The following is a 16011-nucleotide window of genomic DNA, read 5'->3' on the forward strand; positions in this document are numbered from 1 at the left end:
AAGGGAACCTGCAGGACATCAAGAACTGGCGCCCTGTGTCACTGCTCTGTGTGGACTACAAGATCCTGTCCAAAGTATTGGCTTCCAGGCTGGGAAAAGCTATGGAGCAGGTCATCCACCGGGATCAGACCTACTGCGTCCCCAGCAGGTCAATGGTGGACAATGTCCACCTCATTCGTGATGTTTTGGAACTCTCTAGCTCATTGGGCATAGATACTGGTCTGCTTTCATTAGACCAGGAAAAGGCTTTTGACCGCGTTGAACACAGCTTCTTGTGGCACGTCATGGAGAAGTTTGGGTTCAGCGCTGGTTTCATAGCCAAGATCAAAGTGTTGTACAGTGATGTTGAGAGTGTGCTGAAGTTTAACGGCAGTCTGTGTGCTCCCTTCAGAGTGTGTAGAGGTGTCAGGCAGGGCTGTGCTCTGTCTGGGATGCTCTATGCACTCTCCTTGGAACCGCTCCTCCAAAAAATTAGATCTCAGCTGCACGGCCTGCTTTTGCCTGGTTTTAATGGAAACATTATTTTATCTGCGTACGCAGACGATTTAGTTGTTTTTATTAATGGCCAGGCTGATGTAGACGTTTTAGTAAAGATTATAAAAGATTTTAATCAAGCATCGGCAGCGAGGGTCAACTGGCGGAAGAGTGAAGCCCTCGCTGTCGGTGAGTGGTGTGGTGGTCTTCCAGTTCTTCCTGAAAATCTGAAGTGGGGGAGAGAAGGTTTTAAGTATTTAGGGATTTTTATAGGGAAAGACAGTATTGTTAGGAAGAACTGGGAGACCATCACTGAAAAAATTGAAAGCAAAATTTTAAAATGGAAATGGTTACTTCCCCGGATGTCTTTCCGGGGAAGAACACTTGTTTTAAATAACTTAGTAGCATCCCAACTGTGGCACCGCTTAACTTGTGTAGACCCTCCACCAGGACTCCTCGCCAACATCCAGAGGAAAATGGTGGACTTCTTTTGGAACGGTCTACACTGGGTGCCACAGGGGGTGCTGTTTTTAGCCAGGGAAGAGGGGGGACAAGGTCTGATCCACCTGGCCAGCCGGACTGCCACTTTTAGACTGCAGTTCATACAAAAGTACTTAACTAGTGTGGCAGATCCGGTGTGGAGGGATGTGACCAGCTGCATCCTGAGGCGTGCTAATAACCTGGGGTTGGATGATGCTCTGTTTTTAACTGACACAAAAATTCTAAATTTAAAGGGGCTTCCTCTGTTTTATCAAGGCGTTTTTAAATCATGGACTCTTTTTAATTGCAACAGAAGTCCTACAGCTAACTCTCTGCACTGGCTGTTGAAAGAACCGCTGGTCAACGGTGCCAGGCTAGACGTCAGCAGCCAGAGGACACCTGGACTAAGCAACGCGCTGATGCAGTCTGGGACCGTTCGACTACAGCAGCTGGTGGATGCAGTGGGGCCGGACCTCAGAGACGCCCAGGCCTTGGGCTCTCTGCTGGGACTACGATCAACAAGAGTGGCCCAGCAGATCCTGAACACGCTGGAGGGCCGACTGTCCGGGAAGGAGAAAGTTCTTCTAAAGGATTATTGCGACAAAAGAACTGTACCCGACACCTCAGACCCCTTCCCGGACCTGGTCCTCACCCCCAGCCTGGGCGATAGCTCTGGCCCCTTGCTCTGTGCAGTAAATGGACTAAAAATGACACTGCACAGAGCAAACAAAGAAACATTTTACAAGAACTGTGTGAAAAGCATCCACCAGGCCGGACTGAGCAACAGACCCCCCACTGTGTGGTCAGAGAAACTGGGACTGGATGGACCCGGCCCACAGTGGAGGATTTTATACAAGCCTCCCCTAAAGAAAAGGACTGGTGACCTCCAGTGGAGGATTTTACACGGAGCCATTGCCTGCAACGCCTTCATCTCTGTTCTCAACCCGACCGTTTCTGACCAATGTCCTTTCTGCTGCACCAGAGAAACTATTTATCATGTTTTTACTGAGTGTAAGAGACTGACCAGTCTCTTCACTTTTTTAAAAACAGTTTTTAGTTTTTTTAACGTGGTATTCAGTAGGGGGATTTTTATAATGGGGGCTGGATACCACAGAAAACAAAAAGACAAGTGGCAACTTTTAAATTTTATCGGTGCAGCAGCAAAGATGGCGATTTACATTAGCCGAAAGAACAGGGTTGAGAACAGAGATGGAGACGATGCCATCGCTGTTTTTAAAACCAACGTCAGAGCCAGACTGTGGCTGGAGTACCGCTTTTATAAACATCTTGGTGACTTCGATTCTTTTAATAAGTGCTGGTGTTTTAATAAGATTTTATGTTTTATAGAAAACGACCAACTGTTTTTTACACCTATTTTAGAGTGATGTCGTTTTTTATACAAACCTCCTGATCCGTTTTTACTAAACATGTGTAAATGAACATGTGTTTAAACTTTATGTGAATAAAGTATTGTTATAAAAATCAAAAAAAATCTCTCTCTCTCTCTCTATCTCTCTCTCTATCTCTCTCTATCTCTCTCTCTCTCTCTATCTCTCTCTCTCTCTCTCTCTATCTCTCTCTCTCTCTCTCTCTCTATCTCTCTCTCTCTATCTCTCTCTATCTCTCTCTCTCTATCTCTCTCTTTCGGGCAGCGACACGCTGTCATTCATTCATATTTCAGCGCTGACAGAGATTTGACTCCTTACGGCAACAATAATGATAATAATAATAATAATAAGTGGTTAGTTGTTCAGTTCGCAAGCATGGTATGTGTTTTAGATACATAGATAGCGCGCCTGACACGTGTGTGCCAGACGCACAGAGGCATGCGTATAACAGCAATTATGAACACTTCATGCTGTTTAGTTCATTTTTTTATTTCTTTTTTTAATTTTGTGCGTATTATGGAGCCGTTTTAGTCCACGTTTGTAAGTATTTCCCCCCACATGATTATATTTTCTAAAGTTGCAACAAGCGGAGATGGCAAGACTTTGTGTTTATTAGTTTTAAAACATGAAAAATGCAAAAACAGGAGCCGGTCGGACTAATGAAGGCCCAGCTGTAGTGCTCACGGTTCGCCATCTGCAGTGTCAGAATATAGTCACAGTTTCAGCAGATGTGTATAAAAAAGTTATTTTTACAAGTTGACCTACAGAACCTTTAAAGCATTAGTTTTGGTTTGTTTATTTTGGGAGGTGAATAGCTAATAAGCTATCTAAACTTAGCATAAAGACTGGTGGAAACAGCTAGCAGGAAAACAGAGGAGACTCCAACAGTGACTGCTACTGGTTAAGAATTATCAAACATGAACCACAGATGTTTTACATTATTTGGTTATATTAAACTATCCTTCCGTGTGAATAATCAACAGCTGGCAAAAAAACCACGTGACAGGCGGAGATACTGTCCACTATACTAACGAGGAAGGTGTACTAAAATAGTGTGGCGTGTCAGAAAATAGGTGGGACAGTGACGTAGTGAAGTAGAGATATTCATGGAAGAATTCAAATATGTCATACATTTACGGTTTAAAAATAGAATAAAATGCACCCACAACATTTATAAATGGAGAAAGAGACTGATGCGGCAGCTGTAAACATGCATTATTACTTACTATTTCAGTTTCCGTAGTGTAGTGGTTATCACGTTCGCCTAACACGCGAAAGGTCCCCGGTTCGAGACCGGGCGGAAACAGGTTTTGGTTTCATTTGTGTTTCTATTTATCTGCGGAGTCGTGTGCCCTTAACAAAATGTCATTTGGTCGTTTGTAGACCAACATATCACAGTTGAAACAGAAGATTAACTACAGTGTTACGTTATATTACACAGAGTTGACAAATTGAGAAAAACTGTATTACAGGAGGTACATTAGAAATACTGTTTACAATATGATAGAACAGAAAAAGTTTTACAGAATTGCTTACAGTGAACAAAATATCCATGAAACACACATGAGCATCCTGAACAAAAAACAACAGCAAAAAGCCAAGATAAAAAGGGGGGAACTAAAAAAAAAAGTTGCTGTTACTGCAAAATTACTGTATCAAATCTCTGCGATCTTCAGAGTTAGGCCAAATGTTTTCATCAACATCACATCTGATATTGTTTTTGAACTGATATAATTGCAGAAGCAGAGGTTTTTATACTGTATCTAAGGTTTGGAATACTGTTTTTGCTATTGGGGGATGTTGTGTGTTAACATTCTTAAATAATACAAAAACAATCCATAATTTTGTTGCGAGGTATAGCTTGTCTGTTGAGGAAATGTGTTCGACTGCATATTGTGAGGAAACGACATGAAATGTGTGAACGGTATGGCTACAAAATACCATGCTGTGCTAATTGTGTGAAGAGTTTAGAAAAAGTATCTGAAGTTTGGGTAAGCGCTTCTTAGCAACTGAAAAAAACTGTAATACAGGTGAAAACACTGTCAGGACGCATTGAGATCGGATGTCAAAAACTGTCAAGAACTGCTGTTCTTCTGAACAATGTCTTGAACGACCCATTTTCCTCAGGCTTCCATAGAGATATGGATGTTCAACAAATGCTGGCTTCATCCTTAAATAGGGGCCACCTGATTCAAACCTGTTTTTTCACAAAATTGATGACCTCCTGATTGAATGCCACACTGCTATATTTTTGAACACACCCCTTTCAACTAATTGCCCAATTGCACAGCCTTAAGAGCTGCATATCAGGAATGCTGGGTCTTGTTGGTTTTCTGACAATCTACTGCACCTGCTAGTACGATGTAGCAATAAAAAATATACTAAAAACCTGGATTAATCTGGTTAGTCACATTGGACTGCTATTATTTTGAACACTACTGTACTTGTTAATTTACATACAGAACCAGGAAGTGGAATCAGATCACAAGTTACTGCTAAATGGAAACAGGGTCTAAGGCAGGTTGGGGGAAAAAACAAAGACAAGCTAATATTTTGCTTTTCCCCCCCAATACTTTGATTGTCATGAATATTTAATTTTATCAAGAAAGATGCAATAATTGAATCAAGCTTTTAGGGGCTTTTATGCTATAGCTTTACATGATGAAGTCGTCCTATTTTCATATCACGAAAAGAATAATATTGTGGATAAAACAGATGAATGGAGGGACAGTGGAAGAGAAAGAAGTTTGGATTGAATCCAACAGAGACAACAGAGGTGCACCCTTAAGTGCTGTGTATGCTGTGGAGATGTTGTCCATACATGGTAATGTACAGGCAGAGTCTCAAAACTGTGCCGTGCCCAGTGATCAGACTATCTGAGCACTGTAAAAGTCAGTTTACTGTGTGACAGGAAGTCAGGTTAAAGGCTGGCTGCTCTGCTGTGGAGTTGAACCTAAAACTAAAATAAGAAGCATGTGTGTGTATCAAAGTGGGTGGGTTAGAGGTCTAAAGAAGGTCTAAAGATCTGTCTGAGTGACTGCTAATCCTCATAGAACAATGGGTACAGCTGGTCCTAATAAATCCCCTCTCTTTGATCTCAACCATTGCAGGGCACACACACGTTCAGGTCTACATACGGTCTATGGAAGGAAATCATTGCATTACACAAGCACATACACACCATCGTTCAGAGTAAATTCATTTTTACACATTTTTCATGTTCAGCTTATTAGAATTTTCTAAGGACCAAAAAAGCAACATCCCACTTAATAATGTGTTTTTATGTACCCTTTGAGCAAATTTTGCAACTCCAATGAAACACAAGATACATTTAATTTCACTATTAGTTATTTCATGAAGAAGTACCTTAGTATATATGAGTAGATTTTTTGTACATTTGTATAATGTTCTATATTTAAAGGCTATTTCATTCGACCTACCTCTTCATTTTCCTATAAAAATCTTGTATTTATTCAAAGGTTATTGACATGGGAGGTGTTGAACTTAATGTTTCAACAGGTAGCTTGTGTATATATATATATATATATATATATATATATATATATATATATATATTTTAGGAGGAGTCTCAATAGAGATTTTGACATGTCACAGTAGGAAAAGCTCTGGTTTATTGAATTACATTAATGATTTAATGATGGCTGCATTCCACTTATGGGATATTAGAGGATATTGTGTATGCTGGATCACTGGGACATCTTTCTGGGAAACTAAATGGCATGATAATCATTTTTATTAATTTCACCTGTGCTTTAACTACTATGACAAGTCAAAATGTCTGCTGTGAAAAAGGCCGATCACTCCTCATGGTCTGGTAAGTCCACCATGCTTTAATGCTACACTGGTTACTGAAAATTAGCCAAACAAGGTTTTCACTTATGCAATGTGCTTTTCTACTCTGTGACAACTTCTGTGCATGAATCATTAAGTTGTTGAATTCCACCACATTATTGTTATAGAAAATAAGCTCAAAGGCAGGTTGGTGGTCAGCTGCAGAGCTGGGTATAATGGTGTGTAGCATAAGTGATGGTGGCATTAGCAAGCTAGCTAGTTAACTAGCCGGTGAGCAGTGTGTTAGAGACTCCTCCTGGCTCTGATTGGTTTGCATGGTGGATTCATTATCTGCCATTATCTGCAGTGTCATATCGTGACAGTCTCAGCAGATTTGTATAAAAAAGTTATTTTTACAAGTTGACCTACAGAACCTTTAAAGCATTAGTTTTGGTTTGTTTATTTTGGGAGGTGAATAGCTAATAAGCTATTGAAACTTAGCATAAAGACAGGTGGAAACAGCTAGCAGGAAAACAGAGGAGACTCCAACAGTGACTGCTCCTGGTTTAGAATGATCAAACATGAACCACAGATGTTTTACATTATTTGGTTATATTAAACTATCCTTCAATGTGAATAATCAACAGCTGGTCAAAAAAACGAAAAAGAACTCCCCGTCGGGGAATCGAACCCCGGTCTTCCGCGTGACAGGCGGAGATACTGTCCACTATACTAACGAGGAAGGTGTCTTAATATGATGTGGCGCGTCTTGAAATAAGTGGGACAGTGACGTAGTGAAGTAGAGATATTCATGTAATAATTCAAATATGTCATAAATTTACGGTTTCAAAATTGAATAAAATGCACCCACAACGTGTATAAATGGAGAAAGAGACTGATGCGTCACCTGTAAACATGCATTCTGCTTCTGTATCCAGTTTCCGTAGTGTAGTGGTTATCACGTTCGCCTAACACGCGAAAGGTCCCCGGTTCGAGACCGGGCGGAAACACGTTTTGGTTTCATTTGTGTTTCTTTATATCTGCGTAATCGTGTGCCCTTAACAAAATGTCATTGAAAACGTTTGTACATCAACATATCACAAGTGAACCTGTATAACTACAGTGTTACATTATATTACACAGAGTTGACAAACTAGATTTAATGATTTGATTAGTGAGTTTAAGAGGTGCTGGATTTTGTACCCTTTGAAAATAGATTCTACAGCTGTTCCCAGCTGTCTTTGTGCTAAGCTAAGCTAACCAGCTCCTGACTGTACTGTGGCTTCAAAAAAGCAAACAAGCACTTTTAAAATATTTTACATAGTGCTTCACAAATCTTCCTTAAACTTGACACGAAAGACACTTTGTTGTACTTAATTATTGACTTTCACTGTAAAAGCTCTGCACTGAACTTTTCCCCTGCATTATTTACATTTTTTCCACAGCTCAGCCCACTTTAAGACCCGGCACTTTGCTCTGGCATTCCAAGGTAAGTCACTTTAATGTTTGAGTGTAGGAATTGGTCTTCAGCCATATGTACCACATTAGTGGAGATGCACTTAGGTGGCGGTGGATCAAAGAGCTGGGAGAGAGGTAAAAGGCTGCTGAGGTCAGATAGGAATATGAACAATCGTTTTGCTTAAACTGGAGGGAAAAGTCGGTGAATTACAATTATTGCAAAGCGTGGAATTCCTACAATTTCCCTCAAGTCTAAGTTTAGATGAGATAGGTGTACTATTGGCGCAACTGTGTTTTTGAGGGTCAGGATCTGGAAATGGACACTGTGCCAATCCATCAGAAAAAAGACACATACAGCCTGCTGCCACTGGGCATTGCCAAGTAAATTATTGTGAGCATGCAGAGTGAAAGGTTAGACGCGAGGGTCATGTTTCACAAGCCGATTGGGCGGTTAGTTGTTATGGCAACTCATGCCAGACCCTAGACCTCTCAGGTGACATAAAGATAAAGTAAGCAGCTGGAACAGAGGTAGCATGTCAAATTATAACAGGTGGTTAAAAAAAGTTTACTACCTGTCTGCATTCCATATTCTCACTTTTACATTACAATAACTTTAATATCAGTATTGAATCTGTCAAGACAGGTTTGTTTGGTTTCATTATGTCAGAGGGTGTATATCTCATTTTGGAATTAAATCTTCCACTTGAAACTTGAGCAGTTGAGTAGGCACAGGTAAATAGTGTCATCAGAGTGACCCTCTGCCCTCTTCTTTATCTCTGTTCCATCACAGCCAGGCACACTAAATAATTCAGACTCATGTGAGCTGCAGTTGGCATCCTAAAGAAACTTATATGCTGAACAGATCAGGCAGGCAGGAGGAGGTATGACTGGTCCAATTGTGCCATCTACTGGTGAAGAATGGAAAGTCATATGTAGGCTAAGAGTATGTGCAAGAGTGTGTTGTTTTTACAAACAATACATTGAACTTATAAGCAAGATAATGCACAATTGCATAATTCAATTCACTAAGGGGTTCTGCAGCTGCAGCCTTGCTTGTTCTGGTATGATCAGTAACTCATAGGTGTTGATGTTAGCTAATGTTAGAGAAATTGCTTGAGGAAACCTTTAAAATGTAATTACCTGACACCAACCGAAAACCCTCACCTATTTCTCTGCGCAGATCGTTTGATGGGGAATGATGAGCAGGAGACTTCCAAGTTCTCAGTTTAGCATAATTTTATTACAATACGTCAAGAAATGTACAGTTACAGAGATCTCTGGGTTCACTCTACATGTCCCTGATACACACAGACAGGTTTCAGGTCGTGAAGTCTGAACCCCTCGCCTTTCCCTCGAACACGTTATTTATCCTCATAATTGCTTACTTTAGTCAACAAATCATACATCATCCATTTACGGTTTAAAAATAGAATAAAATGCACCCAGAACATTTATGAATGAAGAAAGAGACTGATTTGTCACCTGTAAAGATTCATTATTCTATACTAATACTTTCAGTTTCCGTAGTGTAGTGGTTATCACGTTCGCCTAACACGCGAAAGGTCCCCGGTTCGAGACCGGGCGGAAACAGGTTTTGGTTTCATTTGGTGTCTCTAATCTAGAGACACGTCATGTCACTGGGCAGAAATCTTCTCTGCCCGGCATACTGTGTCCTTGACCTGGCCTGTTCTCCAAATCATTCAACAAAACCTTCTGCCTTGTTATGTCTTACAGAGATATAATTTGGACACACAGATGTAATGTCTACATGAAATAGATAGAATCTTAATCAGTTTAAGCAAATGGAATATATGTATTTAAAGTAATTACAGTTTCTTATTGCATGATTAATAAATGCATAGAGAGAGGGCACACACACATTTGATAGTGACCTTTGATAGTGACCTTCATCACTCACAGAGACAGACAACAGAGACAGACAAATTATTTTAACACTAATATTAGATAGCTTTAGGTAGATATTGCTGTGTGACTGTACTGATTTGTCAATTTGCAGAATCTTCTGTATGTGCAGAAGTACTGTACTGTACTGTACTGTACATAGTGTAAAAGTGTGTTCTAGCATTTACCTCACAATTATCATTTGTGTCTACAGTCTACTGTTCATCAAAATATACATAATCACCCTTTAAAGCCCTGGCAGACTTGGTTTTAGAAAATTAAATGGGACTTTAGCACATTTTTAGGCTCATATTTATATTTTGGTTTCTAATACAACCTGTTTACTTGCTTTAATGACTTCGCTTCCGGCAGCAGAGGAGTGCAGACGTGTATTTGTGAGCTCTTATAAGATTAGCAGACTACAGCAGACTACAGCAGCAAGATGCCTCCCTTTTCCGCAGATGATTACCACAAACTGTTCCAGAAGATAGCAGTACTGGAAACAAAAATTCACCGGCTCGAAGTGAATGTGGAGGCAAATGGACAGAATGGGAATGAAACTACTCTGCCGATTTCCCTTAACAGTGAAAGGGAGCAGGCTAACGGAAAGCTAACTAGCACCACCAAGACGCAGCAGGAGCTGGGTGTAAATGGCAATAAACCAACAAGTCCTCCCTGGAACTCTCTTGGTGCAAAGCCAAAGCACTACAAATCACCTCCCTCAGTTTTGGGAAGACGGTTATCAGGCAGAACCCAGCACCTGGAGACTTACGATGACACCGAGTGGCCTGCACTACCATCATACAGGAATGTTGCTTCAACCCCAGTACCAAAGAGAAAGCAACCATGGACCAAGGTTACAACAAAAACGAAGAGCAAATTGCCCCAAGACACAGGGTTTCTACGGAAGAACAGATTTGCTCCACTCTCCCAGAATCCTGACTCCCCGAAAGTGGGCTCATCTTCCAGCTCCAGAGAAAGGTATGAGGCTAATTCATATGCTAAAAGGCTACAGAAAGAGCTAACCACTGGGCCCCAAACTCTGATAGTGGGTGATGGAGCTTTGAATGAGATAAAACGCTCTTGCAGCAAGAACACCAAAGTACTCTGTTTTACCAACGACATGGTGTCTGATATCTCAAAGAAGATCCTGAACATTGCTGCTGAGCATCCAATAGCTAATGCTCTCATCATACACACAGGAGCCCTTGATGTTGTGAAGCAACAATCAGAGGTATTAAAGCAAGACTTCACTGATCTGATTAACAAAGTTCAATGTTTAAATACTGAGGTGTTTTTCAGTGGACCACTACCAGGAGTTCGGCAAGGGGATGAGAGATTCAGCAGGCTGATGATGCTAAACAGATGGCTCAAAGATATGTGTGCCGCCCAATCAGTGAACTTTATTGACAATTTCAACATCTTTTGGGGACGCAGGCACCTCTTTAAGGCAGATGGATTTCGCCTTAACAAGGCAGGAGTGCAGTTGCTAAGCTCCAACATTTTTTATCATTTGCGTCACACACAAGCAGCCTGTGTCAAGGACATGAGGCAAGACGTTCCAAAACAACGGATAAGACGTCGCTCTGGTGAGGGCGCTATGATAAGGACTGACCGTGGAGGACAGCAGAGTCTGAGAGAGCCGACAGCGTCATCATCATCCTCTCCCCAAAAATTGGAGTCTCCACCAGCCCCAACAGCCCAACGAGGGGAGTTTCACCGAGTCACGGCAGGAGACACCCAACCCTTACCCCCCCAGATCCCACCCAGCCCCCAACCCTCACCCCCTCAGACTCCACCCAGCCCCCAACCCTCACCCTCCCAGACCCCACCCAGCCTCCAACTCTCTCCATGCAGCCAGGACTCCCCACTTCTGGATTTCACAGACAGGATGAAGAGCCTTGTCAAGATTGGAATCCAGCTAACACCTCGCCAAAATCCTTTATTTACCCCCCTTAACCTCCCACATCCAGCCCCTCCCACTCCACCACCTCGGAAAGAACGCTCAACCAAAAGTCACCGCCCTCCCCCACCCCCTCTGAATCGACATACCTGTGAATCTCTAAATGACCCTATCTGTGAGTCTGACTGATATGTGCCGGGTCCAGACTCTGATATCAATATCAAGATTGCTCTGTTCCAGCAGCAGTCGGGGCCCCATGGAGTTCAGTCAGCTTTCTCAATCCCTGTGATAATAAGTAACAGAAAAGGGATCAAACTGGTGAGAAATAAAAAGAGTTCAATTAACTCTGCCAATCTACTGAGTATAGCATGTCATCCTCCAAACTCACCAGAGTCTCCTGTTAAGGATTTACATTTAGCTCTTTTAAATATCAGATCTCTGTTGGCAAATCTTTCTTAATCAATGATTTTATTCACAAGCACAACCTTGATTTTATGTTTTTAACTGAAACTTGGTTAAGTCAGGATAATAGTGCAGCAGTTCTTATTGAGTCAACCCCCCCAAATTTTAGTTTCTTCAGTGAAGCAAGAGTACACAAGAGAGGAGGTGGAGTTGCCACCCTGTTCAAGGACAGCTTCCAATGCAAAAACATGTCTTATGGTCAGTTTGACTCCTTTGAATATGTTGCCATTCAGTCAAAATCACCCTATAGAGCAATCTATTTGACCATCTACAGACCCCCCAAATATGATGCAAGGTTTTTTGATGACTTTGCCAAACTACTGTCTGTTGTGTGCATAGATTTTGACTGTGTTGTTTTAGTAGGTGATTTTAACATTCATGTTGATAATCCTGAAGATGGGTGTGCTAAAGAACTTTTAAATATTCTGGATAACTTTGGGCTTTCTCAGCATGTCACAGATCCAACACATAACAGAGGACACATATTAGATCTAATTATTACCAAAGGTCTTAATATCTCTGAGGTTGTGGTCAATGATGTTGCTCTTTCTGATCACTACTGTGTTTTGTTTAAAATGACCACCCTTGCCAATCCAACAAAAGGTGAAGCAGAGGTAATCAGGAAGCGCTATATAAATGAAAACACTTGTGCATTATTCACCCAGGATTTTACACCATCACCAACCCTGCCCTCAGCTCTAGTTGATGACCTTGTTAACAGTTTTAGTTCCAATGTTTTGACTGTTATCGACTCTATCGCCCCAATTAAGACCAAAGTTCTGTCGGGGAGGAAAAAGTCACCCTGGAGAAACGCCAAACTAGTTAAAGTGCAGAAAAAAGTATGTAGACAAGCTGAACGCAGGTGGCGAAAGAACAAACTCCAAGTATATTACGATATTTATAAAGAGGGTCTTCGCAACTATAATCAAGAACTGAAGAATGCAAGGCAGTCATATTTTTCAGAGATTATCAATAGAAACAGTAATAATGCCCGCACACTTTTTTCTGTAGTAGAGAGACTGACAAATCCCACAGCATCAGTCCCTCCTGAGCTGCTGTCTAACAAGTCATGCAATGACTTTGCAGCCTTCTTCACAAACAAAATATTACAGATAAGACAAGCAGTGTGCAGCTCCAGCTCAGGAATGATAACACTGGTGCCTTCCCATCCTCTAGTCAAGCTAGGACATTTTAGCCTCCTAGATTACACAACACTCACGGAAACGGTTTCAAAATTAAAGCCCACAACCTGCTGCCTTGATATTCTGCCTTCAAACTTTTTTAAAACTGTTTTCAACTGCATAGCTCCGGATGTACTGCAGATAATAAATTCTTCTCTCCAAGCAGGACAGTTTCCACAGACTTTGAAAACTGCAGTAATAAAACCTCTCCTAAAAAAATCTAATCTGGATTCCACAACAATTAGTAACTATAGGCCAATATCAAATCTGCCATTTCTGGGGAAAATCATTGAAAAGGTTGTTTTTGAGCAAATTCATGCTTTTATGATGCAAAATAATCTTTTTAACACATTTCAGTCTGGATTTCGGCGACACCACAGCACTGAGACTGTACTTATCAAAGTCTTAAATGATATTAATCTGAACACTGATGCAGGCAAATCCTCTGTCCTGGTTTTACTGGATCTCAGTGCTGCATTTGACACAGTTGATCATAACATACTAGTCAGCAGACTGGAACAGTGGGTGGGGCTCACTGGCACTGTGCTACAATGGTTCAAATCTTACTTACAAGATAGGGACTTTTTTGTGTCAATTGGAAACCATGAGTCTGAGCGAACACATCACATGTGGGGTTCCTCAAGGGTCCATTCTCGGACCGCTTCTATTCAACATCTATATGCTACCGCTAGCTCAGATTATGGAACATCACAACATCTCCTACCATACTTATGCCGATGACACACAACTCTACATTTCAGTGTCCTCACACGACTACAGTCCCCTACTCTCATTGAGTAACTGTATTCATCAAATCAATGAGTGGATGTGCCAGAACTTTCTCCAGCTAAATGCAGAGAAGACAGAGGTGATCATTTTCGGCCCTAAAAATGAAAGATCTAAGATCAGCGCTCACCTTGGCTCTATGTCATTGACAGCTACAAATCAAGCCAGAAATCTTGGTGTAATTATTGACTCAGACCTGAACTTTAACAGCCATCTAAAGCTTATCACTAAATCTGCCTATTACCACCTGAAAAACATAGCTAGAATTAAGGGTCTTCTGTCCAAACAAGACATGGAAAAACTTATCCATGCATTTATTTTTAGTAGGTTGGATTACTGCAATGGCATCTTCACAGGTCTTAACAAAAAATCAATCAGGCAGCTGCAGCTGATCCAGAACGCTGCCGCCAGAGTCCTCACAAACACCAGGAAACTGGACCATATTACACCGGTCCTTAAATCACTACACTGGCTTCCTGTGAGTCAGAGGATAGATTTTAAAATCTTACTGCTGGTCTACAAAGCTCTGAATGGTCTCGGACCAAATTACATGCTTGATCTGCTCCCTCTCTACGAAACATCCAGACCCCTTAGGTCATCTGGAACTGGCTTGTTGCGTGTCCCAAAAACAAATACTAAGCGGGGTGAGGCAGCTTTCAGTTATTATGCTCCTCACCTGTGGAACAAACTACCTGTAGATCTGAGGTCTGCCCAAACGGTCAGCTCCTTTAAATCAGGACTAAAAACACTATTGTTTACTGAAGCGTACTCTTAACTTTAACACTTATCTGCTCTACTCTACTGCCCTTACTTTTTAACTACACAATGTTTGACTTGTGCTTTTTATTATTTTATCTCTTTTTTTTATCCTGCTGTATCTTCCCTGTTTTAATTGACTGTTTTTATTGTTTTCAATTGTGTCTTGCTGTTTTTAATGTGTATGTAAAGCACTTTGAATTACCTTGTGTTGAATTGTGCTATACAAATAAACTTGCCTTGCCTTGCCTTGCCTTTAATGTCCAAAAAACATTATTTTTCTCATTCTGTCTGTCTGAATATACATGTGTTTACCTTCTGTCTGAAAGGCTCCGTTTTAGCTCCTGTCTCTTTAAGCCCCCCTCCCAAAAAAGCCCTGTCTACTCTGATTGGCCAGTGTGTCTTGGACTTCTGCATCTACTTTCATGCTGCCTCTGCGCCATCATTGCAGCCGTGGAATGACTGTAGTGCTATAATATAGTTGTGATATCACTACCTTACATTTCTTCCTAGATTGAATGTTACTTCCACAGTATCAAGGTAGTTCCAGGTCAATGGGAAATAGGAAATGGAAGGTCCTTGGAAATACAGTTATTCAAATGGTATCTCAAGTGTAGCAATATAAACTATTACCAGTAGTGGAAAAAGTATTCAGACCCCTTACTTAAGTAAAAGTACAAATACAACACTGTGGAATTACTCCACTACAAGTAAAAGCCATGCATTCAAAACTTACTGAAGTAAAAGTACAAAAGTATCAGCATTAAATTGTACTAAAAGTGTCAAGTACTTGTTATGCATAATGGACCCACTCAGATTGTTACAGTTATTCCAGATGTATTATTAGATTATTTGTATTGATGCATTTATGTAAGCAGCGCTTTATTTTTGGAAAGATAGGGCTCATTTTAACTATTTAATATACTGTTGTGAGGTTTAATTTAAAAAGAAATCTAATCACTTTTAATTTTCCATGTTTTTTATGCTAAATCTCAACCTGAAAAGTAACTTAAGCTGTCAGGTAAATGTAGTGAAGTAAAACGTACAGTACTTGCCTCTAAATGTAGTGGAGTAGAAGTATTAAGTTACATAAAATGGAAATACTCAAGTAAAGTACCTCCAAATTTTACTAATTTACAGTACTTGAGTAAATGTACTTAGTTACATTCCACCACTGATTATTGACATTTTAATAGCCCTTCAAATACCATCACACACTGTAGAGTACAGTAGTACTAAGGTACTGCACAAGACATGGAGTTATAATAATATTCCTATTAAAATACACAGAAAATCAATTTGTGCTGAAATCCTAGCTAATCATTTCTTGAAATAATAACATGTTAGTGTTTAGTAAACCATCGTGTTTGATGGGTTTTGGATCAGCAGTCATTATCCATCCTCTTCTTCCTCCCAACTGTTCTGTAAT

General features: G+C 40.7%; 4 non-coding genes across 4 annotated transcripts; 3 read left to right on the forward strand and 1 right to left on the reverse strand.

Moving 5' to 3' along the window:
• The first annotated feature begins 3575 nt into the window (after positions 1 to 3575).
• trnav-aac (transfer RNA valine (anticodon AAC)) lies at positions 3576 to 3648 on the forward strand. Its single transcript has one exon. It is a non-coding gene; the product is annotated as a tRNA-Val (tRNA).
• Positions 3649 to 6804: 3156 nt separating this feature from the next.
• On the reverse strand, positions 6805 to 6876 carry trnad-guc (transfer RNA aspartic acid (anticodon GUC)). Its single transcript has one exon. It is a non-coding gene; the product is annotated as a tRNA-Asp (tRNA).
• A 195-nt stretch (positions 6877 to 7071) lies between these two features.
• On the forward strand, positions 7072 to 7144 carry trnav-aac (transfer RNA valine (anticodon AAC)). Its single transcript has one exon. It is a non-coding gene; the product is annotated as a tRNA-Val (tRNA).
• A 1965-nt stretch (positions 7145 to 9109) lies between these two features.
• Positions 9110 to 9182, forward strand: trnav-aac (transfer RNA valine (anticodon AAC)). The gene has a single exon. It is a non-coding gene; the product is annotated as a tRNA-Val (tRNA).
• Positions 9183 to 16011: the final 6829 nt, after the last annotated feature.

The sequence above is a fragment of the Centropristis striata genome, chromosome 22 (assembly GCF_030273125.1).
Source record: "Centropristis striata isolate RG_2023a ecotype Rhode Island chromosome 22, C.striata_1.0, whole genome shotgun sequence".
Classification (NCBI taxonomy): Eukaryota; Metazoa; Chordata; class Actinopteri; order Perciformes; family Serranidae; genus Centropristis; species Centropristis striata.